The following is a 14,594-nucleotide window of genomic DNA, read 5'->3' on the forward strand; positions in this document are numbered from 1 at the left end:
GAACATGGCAGACAATGAAGGCTGATGAGAAGCCAAGGACAATGGCACTAGGATTCGATCCTAATACGTGAACTGGCTTTGTGGGAGCTTAGCCTGTTTGGCTGCTCACCTTCCTGGACCTAGATAGAAGTGGGAGGACCTTGGTCTTCCCGCAGGGCAGGGAATTTGGACTGCTCTTCAGTATGGAGAGGGAGGGGGAATGGAGTGGGGGGAGGAGAAGAGGAGTGGGGATGGGGGAGGGGAGTGGGGGGAGGGGGCAATATGTGAGAGGAGGGGGAGGGAAATGGGAAATGGGGAGGAGGCAGAAATTTTAATTAAAAAAGAATAAAATAAAAAAAAAGAAAGTGTCCTTAGCACTTCTTATTGTTCTTTCAAGGAAATAAGTTTAAACCTAGCCATTGAAATATTAATTTCTCTGTTCCCTCAGTTCATTTTCCTAGTTCTCTCATTTCTCAGTGCAAGGAAAGCATGTCTGAAGCAGCACAAGCTTGGAGGACAACTAATGGTGAAAACAAAATGCTTTGTACATCAAATGTGAGGTCAAATTACTCTTTACTGGATCAATCGTAGAAGCACAGCCACCAATTTAATTGCCAAAATCATTACTTAAGGAATTGTATGAAGGAGTGGTGGGTAATAAAACATTCATCGTAATACACTCATTACCTGAGTTAACATGGAGAATTTGCTTTAAAAACTTCTGTTAAGACATTTTAATTGTGTAATGTGAGGAATTTCATAATGGCATATGCATCATGTGTTTTGATCATATACACTTCAGCTCTCATTTCAGAAAATGGTTGAGTATTTGCTTAGCTCTCTCCTTCGAAGTATGCTAAGGTTCAGAAGGATTTGGCCACTGACCACATCATTTCATTCATAGATATTAAAAAATAAGCAATTCAACAATACTCAGCAATGTTTTCTTTTTCTTTCTTTCTTTACTTTTTTTTTTTTTTTTTTTTGAGGCACAAATAGTCTTTCTTAGGCTCACACAAGGAGTCCGTTGGTCTTGAGGACCTCTGTGAACTTGTAGATTTTCTTCTCCACGTTCTTTGCTGCCTGTTTCCATAGCCTCAAGAGCTGCTTCTTCTTCCGATAGCGCATCTTAGCCTTTTTCTTCCGTTTCTCCTCCAGAGTGGTTGTTACTACCTGGTACTTCCACCAGACCTCATGAGCCAGACGCCCCAGGTAAGCAAACTTCCCGGTAGGCTTCACCCGCACAACCTTGAGGGCGACAGGGACCACCATCCGCTTTTTCTTGTCATAGGGTGGAGGGATTCCATCCAACACCTTGAGGCGTTCCAGGGCAGCCTGGCCTCGCTTGGTCTTGTGGGGCAGCATGCCTCATACAGTGCGCCAAAAAATGCAGCTCGGGACTCGGAAATGTTAGGGGCCTCGTGAGGGGTTGGTGTTCATCCGCTTTTGGAGAAAGGCCAGATACTTCAGCTTGTTTCTGTAGAAATTTCCGGAAATGTTGATGCCCTCACAGCGAACAACGACCACCTTTCGGCCCAGCAGTACCTGCTTGGCCACAATGGCTGCCAGGCGACCCAGAAGATGACCTCGGCCGTCCAACACCAGAACCTGCCCCTCCGCCATCTTTTTCTCTCTCAACAATGTTTTCTAAGTTCTTATTTTAAAATCTTCAATTTTAGAAAACCCTCAAAATATTACAGAAGTCTTTGGAGAAATTGCACCCAAAGTTGCTTCAGGGACAGTGCTAAGTAACCATAACACATTTCCACCTTTCACCATTAGGGTAAGGCACAGCTCCTACTTCATTGTCTGACTAAACTTTACCTTCACAGCTCATTTATTATTTGTTTGTCCAGAAATTTCCCCTGATGTTTGTGCAGCTTAAGATTCTTTCTGCAAAGAAATACTAATGTAGAGAAAACTGACTAAGAAATGCTATGTTTTATGATATAGCATAATTAAATTAGTACAGATTTAGGGCATGTTTTCTTATAACTGATACAATTAAGCTTAGTACCTAAAACAGCCAATGTCACTCTCAAGTTTGAAAACACAAGCAGAGTTTTTGGTTTTTACAATTCATAAAAAATCAGATAAGTTTTATTTTTTTTCATTCTGTAAGAGCTACTTACCCCTTTACATCTATTACTTATTGGCTTCATCCACTACGCTTCAATACCATACAGCTCTGTAATGAGGCTTGCTATAGTTCATAATGATTGACAACTTTCTGGTATTTACATCACCATGTAAACAACTTTCTGCACTTGTCTGAGAGTTTATTTTACTTAGGATAATTGTGGTAGGAAGACCCATCCTAAATGTGGGTGGTATGCTTTCATGGGCTAGGGACCAGAGCTGAATAAAAAGGAGAAAAAGCCAAGCACAAGGATTCATTGCTCTCTGCTTCTTTACTGTAGATGCAATGAAACCAGCTACTTCAAGCTCCTGCCATTGGGAATTGTCACTGCTCCTTGCTGTGACAGAGCATGGCCTCAAACTCTGAGGCAAAATAAGCCCTCTTCCTCAGGATGATTTTGTCAGTTTTTTTATACACAGCAACAACTAATAAAATTTTTTTGTTGATTTTTTTTTGGTATGTGAAATTCAGTAACAAATACTCCTGGGAGCCAGAATGGATCCCTTTAATTCCTTTAAAATCAGAGTTTCCAGTATATTAACCATCTGCTAGAATAATTATTATAGATATAATTCCACGGGAATATACAATTTAATAGACTTGTTTTGGTTGAGAAGAAATAAATTGATCATATCTTGTACAAGTATTAAATTTTCTAGACCCGTATAGACCTTATTAAGAAACTATGGACCTAAAACAAATCAAAACAAGAGCAGTAACAACAACAAAAACAACAAAAGACAGCCCAAGAAATGTGTTAAATGTCCATGATGGATGTGTATTTTCTCCAAATCCACTCAGCACTTATGAATAGAGTTTACACTGTTGTGGTCTCCTCTGTTTTTTTTTTTTCTGTTCATCTTTGTGGCATTAACAATCAGTTCAGTGGTGTATACATTAAACTCTATTTTATTATTTTGTCACTATTATTCATTTGTTTGAAAACTGTACTTTCTCCTGTGGATTATATGGTGTTCTTGGTGGAAGTGTGAGCCTAAATTCCTATTTCAAAGCAGTATCTCGGAATATTGCTATTATCTTGATAAGAAGAGGTGAGGACACAGACACACAGAGTGAAGATTCTGTAAAAACACAGGAGGAAGATGTCCATCTATAAGCAAGGCAGAGAGGTGATGGGGTTCAGAGGACAGCGACCCTCCTGATTCCTGGACTTTGGATCACTAGCCTCAAGAACTACAAGGAAACAGATTTCTGATTTTTATGTTGCTGAGTTACGGTACTTTGTTGTGGCAGCACTAGAAAACTAATACAATACATACAACTATCTTTTCAGTAATTTATGCATAAAACACAAATATTCTATAAATGTGCAGTTAGAAATAAAGTTGTTCATAAAGTGCTTTGAAACCTTGAGGCTTCTCATTCAGTGGTCATTGTGAGTATCTCCATTTGTACTGATCTGTTTTAGAGTTGGGTCATAAAAGGTCATCAATCACTTAACTTGCTTGCCAATTTTACACCTGTTTCATTCAACACTTGGTTATATGCTTTCACTCACTAAGATATTGGGTACAAAGTGTCAAATAGCAAAATGTCCGATTCATGAGAATAATGGTTACAGTGAATAGTAGTAATTCATTTCTTGCTTTTACAGGAGTAGATTTGCTACCTTAATGACTTCAAAATAATAGTGAACCATTTTATAATTGGTTTTTATTGTTATTTTAATGTCTTTTTTTTAAGTTTGGAGTTTTTCAAAGGCCCAAATATTTTGAACTGCTCCATTTTAATGACGTTTAACAGTGCATAGCATAATGTATACAGTTATCCAGCAAATGTTTGATAAATTGTTATAATTGCTCCTGAAATTTTCTATAGTAGGAAGAGAAGTATTAGCAACACATACTCAATTTTCCACAGTGTTAGCTGTAATAATTGCAACTGTTTTCCTTTACCATGCTGAGATGTTGCTTCATTTCAATATTAGTTGTTCAGGCATATAATTTTTATCTTATATTTTAATATTTATTTAAGGAGATGGGAGAACAGAGAATTGATTTTTTTAAGTATTTAAAATTAATTCAGATGGTTGTTTTCCTTCCTTCTCTGTATAAGTACCAGTTGCTAGCTAGAGTCTGATAACATATTGTTGAAAAGGATGCTTACTGATGAACTAACACATGGTAAGGAAACTGTTTTCTGAATTGCTGCCAGAATATGATAAAGTATCTTGGCCAGTGCTATGGGAAAAATAACAATTCTTTGTAATCAAGATAATTTTCATATATTAACTTCAACACCACTTTTGGGGCATTTTGATATATTTCAATTTTCCTATGTCTGTTTAGTATTATTACTTTATATTGTTTGAATATTTATGGATAGGAATAAAAGAGTTTTACTTTTTGCTAAATTGATTTCTATTTGAACTTGGAGCAACAAAGTTATGTTGTTTCATTCCTTGTGTTAGTTAATTCCTACCAAATTGGTTCTAAAGTGGATTTGAGCACAATACAGTATATACATTTTGAAAGAAAAATAATAAAGAGTAAATATTCATTACTTTACATTGTGTTTTAGCACTGGGGATTTTTTTTTTTCTGGATTCTCAGTTTTCTATTTTTTTTTTACTTATTTATTTATTTTTATTCTTTTTTAATTAAAATTTCCACCTGCTCCCCATTTCCCATTTCCCTCCCCTCCTCCCAAATATTGCCCTCCCCCCACTTCCCTCCCCCTATCCCCACTCCTCTTCTCCTCCCCCCACTCCATTCCCCCTCCCTCTCGATACTGAAGAGCAGTCCAAATTCCCTGCCCTGCGGGAAGACCAAGGTCCTTCTATCTACGTCCAGAAAGGTGAGCGTCCAAACAGGCTAAGCTCCCACAAAGCCAGTTCATGTATTAGGATCGAAACCTAGTGCCATTGTCCTTGGCTTCTCATCAGTCTTCATTGACCGCCATGCTCAGAGAGTCCGGAATCAACCCATGCTTATTCAGTCCCAGACCAGCTGGCCTTGGTGGGCTCCCAATAAATCAGTTCCACTGTCACAGTGGGTGGGTGCATCCCTCGTGGTCCTGATTTTTTGCTCATGTTCTCCCTTCTTCTGCTCCTCATTTGGACCTTAAGAGCTCAGACCGTTGCTCCCAATTGAGACTCTGTCTCTACCTCGATCCATCGCCAGATGAAGGTTCTAAGGTGATATGCAAGATATTCATCAGTATAGGATAGGGTCATTTCAGGTTCCCTCTCCTTAGTTGCCCAAGGTACCAGCTGGGGACATATTCCTGGACACCTGCGAACCCCTCAAGAGTCAAGTCTCTTGCCAACCCTAAGATGGCTCCCTTAGATAGGATATATACTTCGCTGCTCCCGTATCTATCCTTCCTATATCCCAACCATCCCAATCCTCCGAGCTCCTCCCATCCTCCCCTTCTCATATTTCTCATCCCATTTCCCCTTTGCCCCATGCCACCTCACCCGCAAGTTCCCAGTTTTTGCCCTGGAATCTTGTCTACTTCCCCCTCTCCATGCGGATGACTATATGATTTTCTTTGGGTTCACTTTCTTATTTAGCTTCTATAGGATCACACATTATATGCTTAATGTCTTTTATTTTATGGCTAGAAACCGATTATGAGTGAGTACATCCCATGTTCCTCTTTTTGAGTCTGGGATACCTCACTCAGGATAGTGTTTTCTATTTCCATCCATTTGCACGCAAAATTCGAGAAGTCATTGTTTTTTACTGCTGAGTAGTACTCTAATATGTATATATTCCACACTTTCTTCATCCATTCCTCCATTGAAGGGCATCTAGGTTGTTTCCAGGTTTTGGCTATTACAAACAATGCTGCTATGAACATAGTTGAACAGATACTTTTGTCATTTGATGTGGCATCTCTTGGGTATATTCCCAATAGTGGTATTACTGGATCTTGGGGTAGGTTGATCCCAAATTTCCTGAGAAATCGCCACACTGATTTCCAAAGTGGTTGCACAAGTTTGCATTCCCACCAGCAATGAATGAGTAGCACTGGGGATTTTTGAAGATGATACAGATACACAGGAAAACTTCAACAGATGACCTTACGGTGCACCAACATTTCAACTGGCATTTTCCTAAATGATTTATTCTTTGCCCAACGGTCAGGCAGTCAATCAGTCAAAGTGACTTATCCTGGCTCATGAAAAGGTGAAAAGGTATGTTCTCTGTGACTCAACACCTTCCCTGGGGTGACTCAGGAAACACTTTTCAAAGACTTATTCTAACTTTTTAGTGGGAGAATACTTCAAATCCTTGAAAAGAAATAAATCAAAACAGCAAAATAAATAATGTTTGGTTATTATATTTGTAAACCATGACTCCTTCAAGACTTGATGGTACGTTTAAAATTCATTACCTCCTTCTCTCCAACAAGTATGTGCATGTTTTATTTATTGTGAGAATGATTTCAATGACATTTTTCCTTCATATTTTGGTTTATGGGCAGGAAAATTATGCACATACTTGAAAATCAAGCAATATTTAAAATTCAATGAAGATTGTTCAAAAGAAAAAGAAAACAGTCCAGGTCAAGAAAAATTTGACATTAAAAGACAAAGCAATTTATTTCCTGAAAAGGTAGCTAACACTGGGAAGGTGAAAACTCAAATAGATTTAACTGTAAAAAACGTGTTTTATTTTTTTATTTTTGCTTTCAAAAACGAATACCCAAACAGCATCTATAAATAAAAAGGTCATTTGCTTTATTGAAAAAGTCAATTTGTTTTCTCCAAATAAGCACATGCACGCAGCTCCTCTTACCAAGTGCCAAAGCTTTGGCTAGTGTAAGTATGGAACAGACAAAGACTGCCTACTAGGATCCCCAACACCAGAGTTGGAATTTCACAGGGTTCAAGAGTCATACAAAATGTATTTTCTGTTTTAAAGGGTGTACAAGTTCAGTTCTAGGGGTTCATTATTCAACAGTGTAAAACGTCCTCCCAAATCAATGTGAAAGAAGACAGAGCATACAGTGATTGTCAGAGAACAATGTAAGAGCAAGGAAAGAACTGGGCAGTCCATTAACCTCTTTGTCTTATGTCAAAGCCAAATCAGTAGTGAAAGGAAAAAGGTAACATTGAGAAAGGAAAAGAAAAGCTCTAACTCCACAAACAAGGAAGGCACCTAGCAGAACTGTTAAAAGCATTAAAGAAATCAATTCTTTCTCCACATCATCTGTAAAAGTCTAGGTCTATAGAGCCAAGTATATAACTTGCTTACTAGAGTGTTTGGTGCAACTTTTGTACAGACACACACATACACATAACACACACAGAGTCACAGTCTGCCTCTTTTTTTTTTAAAATGAAATGGATATGAATAAGTGGCCTTGCCATATCAGTGGAGTTCTGTAACTAAATGTAGATTGTGGTATCTACAAAGCATCAGTTCTTCTGAGTTTAAAATTATGGTCATTTAACTAAGAAGCCTGTTATTGTTGAAAACAACACAGATATAGCCTGTTCCATATACATACAATAGTAACAGTGAAATAATTTTAACACTCATTTTTCAGCATGTAAGGCCTGCAACTTTGCATCCCAGTTATAAGATTTAGGCCTATGGGTACAAGAGAATAAAAGCTACAGCAATGCCACACAAAAGAATTTGTTAGTGTCCCTTTCCACTCTGCAGCAGGTTAATATTTTTTGAGATGTAGAGTATATTCTTGGTTGTTGATACAATTCTTTGCTAGATAATTGCTTTGAGCTCTGGGCAGCTCAAGGTAGGGAAAGATTTACAGAAATAATCATAAATTGTGCAAGTAACTAGAAACTTCCAAGAACTGTCATTGACCATAATGCTGATACCTATCTAAAATAAAGAAATGAAAAATATGTGTCTGTTATGTGTAAAACCCTATTTTGTTTTTGGCTTGGGAAATTACTTTTAAAATGATAGTTTTGAAAACTTAAATTATCTCAGAGTATCAGGTATTTATATAAGTCTTTAGTGTTGCCATTTGTTTCTTCATCATCCCCAAATTTGAATGTTTGTGTTCCTCCATTAATTCACAATTCTTGACTCCTAATGTGTTGGTATTTAGAGATGGTACTCATGGAGTTATTGAGGTTTAAATGAGGCCAGAGAACAGCACTGCCACAATGGAATAAATGACTATATGAAAAAAACTTGGTAGTCATATTCTGTGTGTACATAAAGCAACAGTTGTATAAGCATAAGGAGATGACAAGGTACTACAAACTGAAAGAATACACCTTAAAATACAACTTATCTTGGTCTCTTAAGCCTCCAGAATTGTGAGAAATAATTTCTGTTATTTCAATCAACCTGCTATTCTCTTTCTTTTATGACAACCCAAGCGGCCTAACATAAGATTCAAAGACATGACCAAAAGACAAGATTCAAATAATTTCTGATCTTAGGAATAAGAAAGATAAAAGAGAAAACGTTGGCACTACTAATGCGAACTTCCAGCTTGGTATTGTGCTATATGTCTTTGATTCCAGCACTTGGGTGGCAGAGGCAGGCAGATCTTGGTGAATTCCCAGACAGTCTGATAGACAAAGCAAGCTCCAACCAGCCAAGGCTACATAGCAAGACTCTGCCTTTAAAAAAAATGTAATGTTTACTTTTGGTAATCGTTAAAGCTATACGTTTTAGATTTTCACTGTTATTTCATGGTAATTAACCTGGTTTATATATAAAAATATAAATGCCATGAAAAAGGAAGGGAAGATTAAAGGTAAAGGGAAGATTGGAGAGAGCCACTGGGATAACACCAGTATAAGCTGACAAGGCCAAGGTTAATTTTTTTCATTTAATTTTGCTCTATATATGTTACGTGAAGTCTATATCACTATCAGTAATGTAAGGTTTCTTAATGTATTTTGAGTGACCATAGATTTTGAAAAAAAATAGCTGAGTTAATTAAATTCCAACTTGACTATTTATTGGGTATTATTACCATGGACAAGTCATATGAACTGTGTACGACATAGTTTCTGAAAAAGATGGATACATGGTATGTTGTGGGAATTAAATAAGTGAATTGTATAAAACATAATAGTGCATATGCATACATGCAATCATTCATTACAAATCATTTTGGTTACCTCCAGAACACATATGTAAACATGGTCTTAAAATGCTGTAGTGGAACTGAAAAATTCACATTACACAATCAGCATGGTATATGTATTATTCATGTGCTCATGTTGAAGCTCATTTAAATAAACTTACAGTTTTAGAAAGATTATAAAGATTGGTATACATAATTTTGCATTGTACATAATACTTGGTAATAAATACTATGTTATTGCATATATATTTTACTATACTTTTATAATTACTTTGAATGGTACTTATTCTAATTGTAGAAAGACTTAACAAGAGCAGTATTCCTTTACAACTGAAGCACCATCATATGCATTATACTTTCAACATTTCTTGACTACATTACAAAGCCAACTTGAGTAGCTGATGTATATGATCTAGTTTGTGCAATTATACTCTATGATCCTCATAAAGCAACAGAGCTACTTAATGACACCTTTCTCAGAATATTTTTCTGTCATTAAGTAATATGTGACTCAGCATATATGCATGCTTTAGTCATATTCTGATTACTGGTAACAGATATTAATATGTAGATGATAAAGAACAAGTAAAATGTATTAAAATATAGACTTTTTCAATCTTTCAATATTTACTGAGCTCTTAGTATTGTTAAATATTTTATTAAGTGATAAGGGTTTATAATTTGGCACAAATTTGTTTACTATTGCAATATTCCCCTGATGGATTATGTCCATGATTGGTATGATGTGACATTATTTTATTAGCTTTATTTTGATGTTATTTAATCAGATATATTAGAATAATAATTCCTATTTATTTCTTGTTTTCTTAGAATACCTTCCCTATCATTTTAGAGATATCATCTGTCTTTGGTGATGATGTGTGTTTCTTGGATGTATCAAATAAAAAACTTGCTTTTTAATAATGTAGTCTGCTAACTTGTGTGTTTTGATTTGGTGAGGCAAAACCACCTACATTCAATAGATAGATGTGGTGATATTTTGTTAGTCCTCTAACAAATAAAACTTGCCTGAATATCAGAGGGCAGTGCTAACCACTAGCTAACCATAGAGGTCTGGAGGTCTGTACAAACAGATAGAAAGTGATATGGCTGGTTGGAGAGAGTAACATAAGTTGGGAGAAGACAGGAGCTCAGCTCCCTTTCAGTTGAGGAGTAAGCAAGACAAGATTTGGCTGTGGCTTGTTCTTTTGTCTCTCTGATCTTTCACCATATACCCTGATATCTGGCTCTGGGTTTTTATTATTGAGACCAAATAGAACTCGTGCAATAGATAGATATGGGTTGATTACTATCATCTTGTTGATTTTAATGGTGCTTGTTTTCTTAGTCCTCTTTTATTTACCACTGTTCCAACAATGTTTTATCCCTTTGACGTCTGTGGGTATATTTATTCTCCATTTCCATCTGGAGTATTCCTTCCAGTATTGTCTATAAGACTAGTTTGGTGGTCATAAATGTTTTACTGTGACTTTATCTTGTAAATATTTTTCTTTCTTCAATTTTAACAGTTTGTAATGTTGCTCTGAACTGCCATTTGAGGTTCATCAGAACTTGTAGAGCATTGGTTCAAACTCTTCTGGCTTTTAAACCTTCCACTGTCAGGCTTGTTTTTCTATATAAGTTGGTCTTTCTGTCTTGAAGTTTTCAGCATCCTTTCTTTGTTCTGCACATTTAGAGTTCTGACTCTTATATGACATTGGGAAATTTCTTCTCCGGCCCTGTATATCTGATGTTTTGTGAGCCACTTGCATCTGAATAGGCATCTCTTTTTCTAGATTTAAGAAATTATCTGTGATTTTGCTGACGTTTTCTATGCCTTTAATTTAGATTATTTCTTTTTCTACATCCATAATTAATAAATTTTGTCTTTTTCATGGTTTCTCAAAGATCCTGTATTTTTTTTAAATTTTCATAATTTTCTTTTAGTGATCCAATTCTCTACCTTGTCTTTAAGCCTTGATAGTCTGTCTTACACTTAATCTATTTTTTTTTTTTTTTTTTTTTGGTTTTTCGAGACAGGGTTTCTCTGTGGCTTTGGAGCCTGTCCTGGAACTAGCTCTGTAGACCAGGCTGGTCTCGAACTCACAGAGATCCGCCTGCCTCTGCCTCCCGAGTGCTGGGATTAAAGGCGTGCGCCACCATTGCCCGGCTACACTTAATCTATTTTATTGGTGAGTCTTTCCACGGGAACTTTTTTATTAGATTTACTCAATTTTTCATTACAAAATTCACTTCAGTTTTGTTTTTCTTCAGAATTTCTATCTCTTTAACAAATTCTGCTTCCATATCCATTAAACTATTTAGTTGTTTTTTCTATGCTTTTATTCTGAAATTTGGTCATATCTTTCCTGAGATTTTTGAGCAAATTTATAATTGTTATTTGGATTTTACTCTCTGGGGTACTTTCCTCAGGGGACATTACCATGAGAGTACTAGTTTTTGGAGGACATACATGGTTTTGTTTATTTTGTAACATTTTCTCGTTGTGCTGGGGCACATGGGATCAAGTTCTTGGTTTGGCTTTTGGTATCAATACCAGTGCAACCATTATTGAGTGCATATTTGAATTTCTATTTGTTGTTTTCCAAACTTCAATATTTTGCCTCTCTTGGGTCGTGTTTGGGGTCCAATCCTGGGGCCATACAGAAAAAGTAGTTCTAGCTTAGCTAGAGCAAGGTAGAATATCTGACTCATGAATGAACCCTCTGCACAGCTAGTAATTCTTCAAAATTTTAGGCTAGGGTACCAGAGAGAAGATGATAATTCCCAGTGCAGTGTTGCGAACTAGAACTCAACAAGGATATCCAACTCACAGTGTTTAGGTTCCAAAGGGAAGGCAGAAAGGAGTACTTCTTTGAAATTTGCCAGTGGCTCAGCATAGGTCCTCAGATGGTAGTGGCTTGGGTTACAGAACAAGGAAGAAGATAGTGTTATCTGGCCCGCACCTGCACAGGGCTAGGTGTGTTCCTCAAATGGAGGTAGTCTGAGGTCTGGGATGGGGTAACCCTACCTGTGGAAACTGAGGAGGGTAGGTTCTCAGATAGCAATGGTGTGGAATTTCTAGAGAAGGAAGAAGAGAGTGCTAGCTGGGAAACCCATAACTGCTGGGCCTGGCACAAGCCCTCCTCTGTGTTTGTTTGTTTGTTTGTTTTGTTTTGTTTTTGAAGCCAAAGCTCAAACCTGGGATTTTCTGTGTGCTAGTAAATACTCTGTCACTGAATTACATACTCAAACCCTGTTTATGATATTTCAGTATTATTTTGGAAGATGATATTATTGGGGAAAACTGGACCAGAGTACATACAGTTTTCTGCACATTATTTTCTTATTGTTGTACATGAATCTTTAATTATCCAAAAACAAAATGTTTAAGCAAAATTAATTAGTGGATTTATATAAGCTAATAAAAACATAAAGACAATCACCTGAGGAAAAGATATATTATTCTCAAAACCTGAATAGAGAAAAGGAGAAACACAGGGAAAAAAATCAATCCATATAATAGGATGGGAGAAAGTAAAGTGACATAAGAATAGAAATAAAGTATAAATATTTTAGCAAACACCAAAATTGTAAGTTGTCATAGTTTTGTGTTAGAGAAATTCCAAACATAAAGAACTATGGGTTATATTAAAACAACATTCTAAAAATATAAGCACGTTTAACAACAAAAACAATGAAGTATACAAATAATGAGAAAGGATATCGTTGAGCAAATATTAATGTAAATCAAAATAAAACATTTGTAAGCTCATCTTTAACAGACATAATATACCTCATCCTCAAAGACTTATGACCGATCATTTCATTTAATGTCATCTCCTTACTCACCATCATCAAAAATATGATGAAACAGATTCAGCTACTAAGATGTTATGAGTACCAAAGACAAGAGTTCTTTCTCTCAAAAGCCTGAAATAATTAAACTGAGATTTGTTAATTTATCTCTCTTTTATGAAAGAAGAAAAGTATTTATAACAGCTTGGTCTCCAGTGGGATGTGACATGATCACCCTCTACAAAATTGACTCAAAATCCAAACTGCCTTCTCCCACATCATTGTGTTACCCTCCAGAAAGCTTGGTTATTGCTATAAATCTCGTTTTGATTTTGCTAGCACACTGTATGGTGTTTCTTAGACCTACCACAGAGGCATCATAGTGTCTTCTTTCATTAAAACTGTAATTCTTCAGAGAAAAACTTCCCTGGATGGTATTCTTATAAAGGACATGGAGGTATCTATGACTTATTGAAAGCAGAAATTTTTCTGCGTCATCTAATCACATCAGCAAACACACACTCTCACACACCCATACACATACACACACACACACACACACACACACACACACTTCTACATCAGACAAAGTATCTGCTATTAGGTTTATGGGTCTCCTGAGAACTACTAAAAATGAATTGATGTGTGAAGACTACAGAAATGCGACAACATGATATGAATTGCCTTATTCATCTGACCTTTGGTGTCAGGTTCTTACTCAGTCTCCAACTTTTGATTTCTTTCTATGTAGGTTCTCTGTTCTATCAACATAATCTCTGTATTTTCCAGACCTTGTACCTGGAAGGTTGACATCTGAACCAGCCTTTAAATATATTCAGTGTTTATGAACTGACCGTTCTAAATATGAGGATGTGAACAGCTATGGATTCCTTAATATATTTATTCTTGCTTGTTACACAAAGGCCTTTTTTGTAAATAGCATTTTCTTTCAACTTGTATTTGTATGTTTCTGTTTTCTGTATATCTTTAAAATAGTCTTCTACATTCAAGTTTAGTCTCTTACAATGATTTTTTCACTTATCAAGTATCTATTTCAAGTCATGCATAATTCCTGACACTAAAATAAGGTTTGGAACCAGTTAACTAGGATCCTTGCTTTCATGAAGTTACTTTAATGGGAAAAAATATTGACATTAAATTATAGTATGATGGGAATAGAGGGCTGTCTCAGCAGCTAAGAGTGTGTACTGCTCCTCCAGAGAACTCAAGTTCAGTTCCCAGCAGCTACATCAAGAGGATCACAACTGCTCCAGGAACATTTCTCAATCCATGGCTGAAACCTACCTTCATGTACACAGATACACACACATACACACACACACACACACACAGAGAGAGAGAGAGAGAGAGAGAGAGAAAGAGAGAGAGAGACTTACACACATAATTAAAACAAATTTTAAAAAAAAATTAAAAAGAGGCTATAAAATTATGTAAATTGTATCATTATTTTCCTCTCTAGAGCTACCAATAAAGTGTGGTGCCAAAAGTAACAGGAAGATGATTTATATGATCTGTATATCAAAAACCCCTCTCAGGCCCATATTATAAATGTTTAGTTCCAGATGGTAGTTCTGTTTCAAGAAGTCTGAGATCTTTGGGAGGTTTGGCT

At 36.3% G+C, this 14,594-nt stretch overlaps 1 pseudogene; it reads right to left on the bottom strand.

The window, feature by feature from the left end:
- Window positions 1-985: 985 nt before the first annotated feature.
- LOC130868028 (60S ribosomal protein L13a-like) lies at window positions 986-1,602 on the bottom strand (annotated as a pseudogene).
- Between the last annotated feature and the right edge of the window lie 12,992 nt (window positions 1,603-14,594).

Source organism: Chionomys nivalis, chromosome X (genome assembly GCF_950005125.1).
Source record: "Chionomys nivalis chromosome X, mChiNiv1.1, whole genome shotgun sequence".
Lineage (NCBI taxonomy): Eukaryota > Metazoa > Chordata > Mammalia > Rodentia > Cricetidae > Chionomys > Chionomys nivalis.